Here is a 10,667-nt window from a genome sequence, read left to right on the forward strand (position 1 = left end):
AAGAGGCAGCATGGGACATTCTGAGTGACCTGGCAAACAGAAGAAGAGGAGGGGCTTCCACCAGAACCAACTCAAGGGAGCAGAGGGCAGGTCATCACACGCTGAGGCGGTGGATAGTATTGTTCCCTACTCCCATCTTGACTTCTGCAGTTTTCATGAGAACAGTCTCATGAAGAGAGAAGGCAGAGGCTTCTCCAGTTTTAAAGGTAAATGAAGAAGTTGGCATTCTCCAGGCCAGGCTCCCAGGCTCCAGTGACAGATGATAAACATCTGCCATGCAAGGTCAAGATGAACACTGACCAGCTAATAATATGGTCAATAGAGGACCCAGATGGGGAGTTTTAGAGTCATACACATTGTGAGGGATGGAGGGTTGGAGATCATGGCTTGGATCTGACTTCCTTGCAGCATTATTACCACCCTCTCTCTCCTGGACACCATTCTACATCATTGGAACTCCCCAGAGAGACCAAATTATTTCAAACTTCTGGGCTTTGAACTGAGAGAGTCATTTCCTACGCAGGTTGATAGGGAGTCTAGGGGTCCCCAAGGAGAGAGGGGTCTGGAATTCTCAAGGGGGAAGAAAGGACAAACCTTTCCTTCTCTACATTCCTTAGTATTATATAACAATAATGTATCCTGCCTGAGGACAGTCTCTGGATTAAGGACAGTCTTTGGGTTAAACCTTCTGGCTAATTCTATTATCTTAAAATGTAAATTATGGGAGTAGGTGTGGTGAGGTCTTTACAACCTCCAGACACTCTTTGGATTCATTGGAGAGTATATAACTTCATTGTTAACACTAGCAAGAGGGTTCTCTTTCTGCCCCCTTCTGATGCCTATGTCAGAAGCTTTCTCTATCTCCTTTATACTTTAATAGAACTTTATTACACAAAAGCTCTGAGCAATCAAGCCTCGTCTCTGGCCCCGGATTGAATTCCTCTCCTCCGGGGGCCAAGAATCCTGGTGTCTTCGCGTGATTCAACAACAACCTTTCATCCTGGGGGCTCGTCCGGGATCCTTCAGGACAAAGTAAGGATGCTTGGAGCTTTAGTTCTTTGTTCTCTTAGAGAACACATTTTCTGCTGTGCTTTACTAACTCTACCATGTGCTTGTGTGAATGAATGGCATGCCCTGCGTGAAGCAAGTAAGGAGCCCTGCTCTGCGGTTCCATGGTGATCTAATACGGCTTATGGCAGAAACCTGTCGGGGCATTATACCCACCTGCCAATGCCAAGAGGCACCCAATGTCTCCTTCGGGAACGGACCAGAAATGGGCAAAGCGTGTGGACCGAACTCTCCTTTCTCGGTCAAACTTTTTGGTCTCTTTGACCATTTCACAACTCCTTGGGAATTAGAAGTACTAACCTAATCTATCGAATCATAGACTTTCAAGGGACTTGTGATCTATACTGTTATTGTGTACTGTGGCTTAGGTCCCAAACTTGAATTGGTAGTCAAGAAAGTGCCTAGCCTCGCTAGGAATCGAAAGTTCGGAAGCTAGATGGAGCTCTAGCTCCCAGAACATATCTGAGGTTAAAGGTTACTCAGATTGGGACTGCGATGGGTTTTTTTTTCTTTGGTAACACTGACTCTTAGTGGATCAGAGGAGGCTGTTATACTGGTGTGGTGATGCTTGGAAAGAACATCTCAGTTTTATGTTTGTGTCGGTCTTATTGTGGTCGGGAAATACTCAGGGTCATGCACAGGCACTCAGGTGACGAATGTTTCCCCCAGTAGTCTTAGCTTGGGAGGCATTCTGGAAGGTTACTCTGATTCACCCCGGGTGACATCAGAGGCAAGCAAGATTAAAGGTGAAGAGCTGGACGTCAAGTAGGGATCCTATCAAGTCTACCCCTGGTACATCCCCACCCCATCTCAGTGGTAGAACCGGGAGGGACGAGTACAGCGCCTGTGTCGGTAAGGGACAGACTAAGTCCGACCAGGCAGCAAAAGCTTTTGGTGTAACGTCTGTCTACACCCCCATCTAGAGCAGGGAGGGAGGCCTCTGGTAGAAAAAATGGCACTGGTCGCTTTTTTTCTCTCTTACAGATGGGAGCTAACAATTCCAGCCTCACTCCTTTGAACTGTATCCTGAAAAACTGGGATAGATTTGATCCCCAGGGCTTAAAGAAGACACACCTGGTCTTCCTATGTGATACTGCATGGCCACGGTATCCATTGGAGGATGGCGAACGGTGGCCGGTTGAAGGGTCTCTTAAGTATAATGCTGTTCTACAATTAGACCAGTTCTGTAAGGAACAAGGGAAATGGGTAGAAGTAGCATATGTGTTGCCCTTTTTCTCTCTGCAAAATATGCCAGACATGTCCTAAGGGTATAGATTTGGGCGTGAAGCCTTCAGCTCCCTCCTGTCCTCTCACTTTGCCCCCGTACCTGGGGCTCCAAGTTGAGCAAACTGAAAGCTAGAGAACCCCCCTCAGAAGGGTTGCCTTGGTCTCAGTGGAAATCCAAACTGGGATTCAAACTGCCCACGTGGAGGTCCAAACAACTCCTGTCTCAGTACGACCTCAGACTACTCTGGTTTCAGTAGAAACTCAGACCATCAAAGTAAGAGATGAGATGGAGGACAGGAGACAAAGAGAAGAGGAAAAACAGGTTTCTCCAATCTATCCCTGGGATCATATTCGCAGAGCAGCCAGAAAGACTGAGGAACAGCCACACAAGCTGTTGTCTCTTTATGAAACACCCACAGGGAAAAATAATCAGTCTGTGAGAGTTAATAAGCCTTTGTCTTATCAAGAAATACAAAGAATCAAGGAGGATCTGGGAGACTATTTAGAGGACCTAGAAAAATATATTAGAGCTTTTAAAGGTGTTACTCTGCTTTATGACCTCACTTGGAAGGGTGTGATGTATATCTTGGGACAAACGCTGACTCCCGAGTCAAAGACTCGAGTTTTGGGAAAAGCGGTTGCTTATGGAGATGAATGGCTTGGTAATGAATCAGTAGAGAAGACGGAGAACGAGATAGCGGCCCTCCCCACTGGGAATCAGGCGGTCCCAACTGTAGAACCAGACTGGGACTACAACACAGCTAAAGGAAGATGGGATCAGAGTCATTTTGTTAGATGTATTCTTGAGGGACTTAGGCAGGCGCGTTCTAAGCCTTTAATCTATGGCAAATTGGCAGACATAGAACAGGAGAAGAAGGAAGCTCCTGGTAAATTCCTAGATAGACTGAGAGAAGGCCTTCGCAGATTCACTGAGATTGATCCCAAAAGTGAAGAGGGAAAAGTGATCTTAAAGGATAGATTTCTCACTCAGTCGGCTCCAGATATCCGCCGTAAGCTATTAAAACAGGCGTATGGACCAAATGAGTCTTTAGATACTCTGTTACAACTGGCTCAGACAGTCTATTATGGTAGGGAATATGAGGAAAAGAAAGAAAGGCAAAAAAAGACAAAGGAAAAGGCGGAAGCCTTCGCCATGGCTATGAAAAACATTCTTAAACAGCCTGAGAAAAATGCCCAGAGGGGCCCAGGTGAAAAGGGATGGATTTGCTATTACTGTGGAAAGGAGGGGCACCTCAAGTGGGATTGCCCTCAGGCATCTAAGCCGCCCTGGGCTCCATGTCCGGTCTGCAAAGGACCACACTGGAAGAGAGACTGCCCCCAGAGGCGTAGGTCTCCAGGGTCGGACTCTCAAGACAATCAGGACTGAAGGTGCCCGGGGGTCCCCACACAAGCTCCCGTCCTAATTACACCTGAGGAACCCTGGGTATTAATAATCGTGGGGGGCCAATCCGTCGATTTCCTTTTAGATACTGGGGCAACTTATTCTGTGCTTACTGAAGCCCCTGGCCCACTTTCTTCCCGATCTGCTTCCGTAATGGGACTGTCTGGACGAGCCAAAAGATATTATTTCAGTTATTCTTTATCTTGCAACTGGGATTCTGTGATGTTTTCACATGAGTTTCTGATTGTGCCAGAATCTCCCTCACCTCTTTTGAGAAGGGATATACTGAGCAAGGTCCATGCCTCTGTTTTCATGAATATGGAGCCCTTCCTTTCTCTTCCTTTAGTTGAATAAAATGTAACTCCTGGAGTATGGGCCGATGGAAAATATGTGGGTCGAGCACAAAATGCTATTCCTGCAGTTGTTAAGCTCAAAGACCCACACGTATTTCCACATAAGAAGCAATATCCACTGAAACCTGAAGTTAAGGAAGGGTTAAAACCCATCATCAAAAATTTAAAGGAGCAGGGACTATTAATTCCCTGCAACAGTCCTTGCAACACTCCTATTTGGGGTATAAAGAAATCGAATGGTAAATGGAGACTAGTTCAAGATTTATGAATAATAAATGAGGCTGTAGTTCCTTTACACCCCATGGTGCCTAATCCTTACACTCTATTGTCTGAAATTCCTGAACGGGCCAAATATTTCTCAGTAATTAAAGGATGCTTTCTAATCAGTGTCTTTGTCGGAAGAAAGTCAATTCCTATTTGCCTTTGAAGACCCTACGCAGCCAGCTTCTCAGTTAACCTGGACAGTTTTGCCCCAGGGATTTTTTGACAGTCCTCACTTATTCGGATGAAGTTTGTCACGGGATCTACAAAACTTTAATAGCTCTGAAGCAGTGGTGTTACAATATGTAGATGATATTTTGCTCTGTGCTGAGACAGAGGAAGCTTGTTCGCGAGCCTCAGAAGATTTCTTAAACTTTCTGGCAGGCTGTGGTTACAAGGCATCAAGAGAAAAGGCTCAGCTTTGTCAACAATCGGTTAGATATCTGGGCCTAATCATATCAGAAGGGACTAGGGCCATAGGCCCTGAGAGAATTAAACCTCTACTAAATCACCCCCTACCTATGACTTTAAGACAATTGAGAGGATTTGGGGGAATCACAGGTTACTGTCGCATTTGGATTCCGGGTTATGGGGAACTTGCCCGGCCTTTATATAAACTTATAGCTGGATTGCTGGATCATAAGGTAGTTTTATTTCCAGTTTTTTAAGGAATCTCCACACTGTTCTCCATAGTGGCTGTACTAGTTTGCATTCCCACCAACAGTGTAAGAGGGTTCCCTTTTCTCCACACCCTCTCCAGCATTTATTGCTTGTAGAATTTTGGATCGCAGCCATTCTGACTGGCATGATATGGTACCTCATAGTGGTTTTGGTTTGCATTTCTCTGATAATGAGTGATGTTGAGCATCTTTTCATGTGTTTGTTAGCCATCTGTATGTCTTCTTTGGAGAAATGTCTATTTAGTTCTTTGGCCCATTTTTTGATTGGGTCATTTATTTTTCTGGAATTGAGCTGTAGGAGTTGCTTGTATATTTTTGAGATTAGTTGTTTGTCAGTTGCTTCATTTGCTATTATTTTCTCCCATTCTGAAGGCTGTCTTTTCACCTTGCTAATAGTTTCCTTTGTTGTGCAGAAGCTTTTAAGTTTAATTAGGTCCCATTTGTTTATTTTTGCTTTTATTTCCAATATTCTGGGAGGTGGGTCATAGAGGATCCTGCTGTGATGTATGTCGGAGAGTGTTTTTCCTATGTTCTCCTCTAGGAGTTTTATAATTTCTGGTCTTATGTTTAGATCTTTAATCCATTTTGAGTTTATTTTTGTGTAAGTGATCCAGCAATCCCACTGCTGGGCATACACACTGAGGAAACCAGAAGGGAAAGAGACACGTGTACCCCAATGTTCATCGCAGCACTGTTTATAATAGCCAGGACATGGAAGCAACCTAGATGTCCATCAGCAGATGAATGGATAAGAAAGCTGTGGTACATATACACAATGGAGTATTACTCAGCCATTAAAAAGAATACATTTAAATCAGTTCTAATGAGGTGGATGAAACTGGAGCCTATTATACAGAGTGAAGTAAGCCAGAAAGAAAAACACCAATACAGTATACTAACACATATATATGGAATTTAGAAAGATGGCAACAATAACCCTGTGTATGAGACAGCAAAAGAGACACTGATGTATAGAACAGTCTTATGGACTCTGTGGGAGAGGGAGAGGGTGGGAAGCTTTGGAAGAATGGCATTGAAGCATGTATAATATCATGTATGAAGTGAGTCGCCAGTCCAGGGTTGATGCACGATACTGGATGCTTGGGGCTGGTGCACTGGGACGACCCAGAGGGATGGTATGGGGAGGGAGGAAGGAGGAGGGTTCAGGATGGGGAACACATGTATACCTGTGGTGGATTCATTTTGATATTTGGCAAAACTAACACTATATTGTAAAGTTTAAAATAAAATTAAAAAAAAAAAAAACTTATAGCTGAAACTCAGCAGGCCCAAACGGACAAACTGGTTTGGTCTCTAGAAACTCAAAAGGCTTTTAAGATTCTTCAGACTGCTACCCTGCAAGCTCCAGCTCTGAGCTTGCCCACAGGGTCAGAATTTGTTTGTCACTGAAAGAAAAGGTGTGGCATTGGGAGTTTTTACACAACTCCGAGGGCCTCACCAGCAACCTATTGCTTATCTAAGCAGAGAATTAGATGTAGTTTCATCTACATCTAATGGGGTGGCCCCACTGCCTAAGAGTAATCGGGGCAGCAGCTTTATTAGCATCTGAAGCTTTAAAAATAATTAATGGACGAAACCTTACTGTACTGACTTCTCATGATGTGAGTAGAATCTTAAGTTCTAAGGTTAATATTTGGATGACAGACAGTAGGCTTCTTAAATATCAGTTATTGTTGTTAGAAGGACCAGTAACTAAGCTTAAAGTTTGTGGAATTTAAATCCTGCCACTTTCCTTCCTGAGAAGGAAAATGAAACACCTAATCACGATTGTTCTCAATTCCTAACTTTAAACTATGCAGCTCGGGATCTAATGGATACCCCATTAGACAATCCTGACATGAAAATATTTACAGATGGCAGTTATTTTGTTCGAGATGGAAAGTGTAAAGCAGGTGACGCCGTGGTGACTGCTGAACAAGTTTTGGAAGCAAAATCTCTGCCCCAGGGAACCAGTGCTCTGTTAGCGGAGCTTGTGGCTCTGACCCGAGCTCTAGAGTTAAATGAAGGGCAGCGGATGGACCTGATAATCTATGTGCGTCTACTTCTGCTGATTCCAAAAATCCTGAGTCTGCCGTTTGATCCTCAAGACAATGCCTTCCTGTCCTGGGCTCACTCCTATGCTACATTCCACAATCGGAGCGCTCCCCTCTTCATCAGTGGAAGGCTTCCCATGGTGGACATCCCCACTTCAAGGAAAAGACTTTCTCCAAGTCTGTGAATACCTTCGACAACAATCACATGCGATGCCTCTTCTTCATCTGATGACATTTACCAACCCTAAAATGGACTGGTGCAACACTTTGTACTTTAACTATGTACATAATGTGACTTTTAATTTTGATTTTAACTTGTTTTAATGACTGTTGCCTGCATCTGTAACTATATAACTGGATTTGTTTCTAGCCGCATGAAAGCTTTTAAGTTACAAATGGTTGCTCAAACTCCTGCTACTGCTGTAGCTTCCTCCAACTACTATTTGGGGCCCCTGGATCAGATATCCTCAATATGAGGATTAGGAGAATATGTTGCCTCACCAATTTAGGGACAACGCCCCTTGTCAGCTCGGAAGCAGTTATGGAATGAGAACGATGCCCCTTTTCCCTAGGCAACATAATTCTCCTAAAAGAAAAGGGGGGAATGAGAGAGTCATTTCCTAGGCAGGTTGATAGGGAGTCTAGGGGTCCCCAAGGGGAGAGGGGTCTGGAATTCTCAAGGGGGAAGAAAGGACAAACCTTTCCTTCTCTACATTCCTTAGTATTATATAACAATAATGTATCCTGCCTGAGGACAGTCTCTGGATTAAGGACAGTCTTTGGGTTACACCTTCTGGCTAATTGTGTTATCTTAATATGTAAATCATGGGAGTAGGTGTGGTGAGGTCTTTACAACCTCCAGACACTCTTTGGATTCATTGGAGAATATATAACTTCATTGTTAACACTAGCAAGCGGGTACTCTTTCTGCCCCCTTCTGATTCCTATGTCAGAAGCTTTCTCTGTCTCCTTTAGAACAGACCCTTTCTTCCATCTGAATTAAGCTAAACCTACATGACTGAGCTCTTACTGATGTTTTCTAGCTTGGCTTAGATATTGCCATTCTTGGGAAACCTGCCCTTATCTTTCCCACTTCTGCAAAGAAAGACCCAATCCTTTTCAACATTGCCCTGTGTGTTTCTTGTATTTCTCTGGTTGCATTTGTTATTTTTTTATATGATCAGTGACTCCTTATCCTCAAAGATTGCGAGTTCCCCAGTAACATAGCACAGCACCACGCACACAGTCACGAGGGCACTATTTATTGAATTTTTGCCATGTTCTGAGGACTGTTCTAAGCACTTTTCAAGCATGACTACATTCTAAGTGTTCAACCATTTCTTTTTAGGTGGGAGTTGGGAGTGTTTTGCCCAAACCCTTAGAGTTCATAAGAGGCAGACTCCAAATCTTCTGACACTGATTCCATCATACCCTACCTTCCTCCAGGTACAAGCATTTAATCTATGTGGACTCTGCCCACCTTCTTCTCAGATCTGAGACTCTTAGCTGCAATGAATTTACAGATATTCAGCTCAGGGCTTGCTGAGCAACAAGCCTCCCTTAGTCAACATAATCAGCATCTCTGAGAATAACTACAGAGATAGGGCTTTGCCATCCCAGGGAGCAAAAGGTGCCTGTAAGTCAGCATTACTCTTCTTAAACAAGAAGTGAAGCAGTTCAGGAGAGACCCCCTGCCAGTTCATGTGCCCTCCAACTACTTCCTTTCCATCTCCACTCTGGAGGCCCATTTGCCAAGCTGTCAGGCTGAACAGGCCTGCCAGTCTGCTATTCTACTGTTTGTGTACATGTGCATGGAAGTGTGTGTGTGTGTGCAGGCGTGTACATGCGTGCATGTGTTCTTCATGTGTATGAGTGTACCTATGTGTGTTTCACCCTTGATGAGTTGTTAGACCAGAACACAGACATCTGTTTTTAAACATGAACAGATTTCCTTTCTTCCACTGTAATTCAAAGCTGAAGTGTCTTAGCTGACTTGGATACTGGAAATTGTGACTGCAGCAGTCAGATTTCGGGAAGGAACACTCTGACATTTGCTTTTTCAATGGAAGGCGTATATTAAATTGGAATTGTTTGTGCAAATCCAGGACAGACTATAAAGGGAAGAGCATTGCATTGGGGATTAAAAGCACTGACAACTATTACTAATAAGGTTGGGGTTTATTTGCTTTTTTGCTTCCATATGTATCTTGTACCAAGTCAAGGATTAAGCATGTCATGTGGATTCCTCAGTTCTTCCAAAACTCAAAACTTGGTGCCACATTCCATGAAACAGAAACCTTACTGTACTGTCCTGAGTGCAAAGAAATGGGAGGAAAAATGGGAGCTGCTCTTTGTCGACTCCTCTAGCATTAGATATCTTGCTAATGATGGTAATTATTGAAGGTAATTATTTCACTTATTGGGTACTTCCTAAGTGTCAAGTGCAGTGCCGAGCACTTGGCATGGAATATCTAACTTTAAGACACCCTCTGGGGTAGGTGCTCCTAAGAGCTACGTTTTACACATGAGGAGATTGAAGTATGCAGATACTAAGAGACTTGCCCAGAGTCAAAAATAACCCAGATGCAACTAAAGACAAGTTAATCGGATATTCAGGGAAATTGCTGTTACCCAATTAGGGCTTCCCTGATGGCTCAGACAGTGAAGGATCCGCCTGCAATGTGGGAGACCCAGGTTCAATCCCTGGGTCAGGAAGATCCCCTGTAAAATGGAACGGCAACCCACTGCAGTATTCTTGCTTAGAGAATTCCATGAACAGAGGAACCTGGCAGCCTACAGTACTTGCAGTAGCAAAGAGTCAGACATGACTGAGTGACTAACACACACACACACACACACACACACACACACACACGATTAGTGCTCACCAGAAAACTGTGAACCAGGTGCTGGAGTTCCCACTTTATGGACAAGGAAGGAAGCTTGGAAGAGGAGGGAAAGTGGAGAGGATGAGAAAGGATGCCATACCTACTACTGGTCAGTCACACTCACGGCCTCTCTGGTACACACTCTTCCTCCACTTAATTGGAATTCATTGCCAGGCAAGGTCTTGTCCATCTAAACTCACCCTTGTGGGTGTTCCTTACTCAGATTGTATTCCCCTGTTGCCCCCACAGTTCCTTGCCAAGCATTCATTTAATGGATGGTTTTTGAGAACTAGCTTTGGACAAGGCATGGTAGTCCCTGTTATCAGGAAGACAGAACAAATGAGGCCACTGCCCTGCGGGTCATTTCATGCAAGGACACCATGTCCCACCCGAGATCTTTGGTTGCCAATACTAGAGCCGCCGTCATGTAATTGACTTGGCTTGTCCTCTTTAGTACTACGTGCTTGGAGCAGCAGCACCTTCTCTGCTGGCAGTGGTCTGTGAGAAACCTCTGTTCTCCACCCATGAAGGCCCAGCCAGTCAGGTTCACCTCAGCCTTTTGAGCTGAATTTAGCTATGCACTGTGCTTGGCCCTGGGCTGACTGTTTATTTATTTATTTAGCTTTTTTAATCATAGAATTTTTTAAAAATATATGAAAGTAGAGAGGAATGTATAACAAATCACCATGTACCCATCTCTCTGACCCCACACTCTCGCCTTACGTCCTTAAAAG

General features: G+C 44.1%; 1 long non-coding RNA gene across 1 annotated transcript; it reads left to right on the top strand.

Annotated features, from left to right (window-relative positions):
• Positions 1-722: 722 nt before the first annotated feature.
• On the top strand, positions 723-7,630 carry LOC147370275 (uncharacterized). The gene is made up of 2 exons (XR_015166102.1): positions 723-1,032; positions 6,866-7,630. It is a non-coding gene; the product is annotated as an uncharacterized LOC147370275 (long non-coding RNA).
• The last annotated feature ends 3,037 nt before the right edge of the window (positions 7,631-10,667 follow it).

Source organism: Bos grunniens, chromosome 6 (assembly GCF_055505025.1).
Source record: "Bos grunniens cultivar Pamir isolate PY7600 chromosome 6, Bosgru_T2T1.0, whole genome shotgun sequence".
Taxonomy (NCBI): domain Eukaryota; kingdom Metazoa; phylum Chordata; class Mammalia; order Artiodactyla; family Bovidae; genus Bos; species Bos grunniens.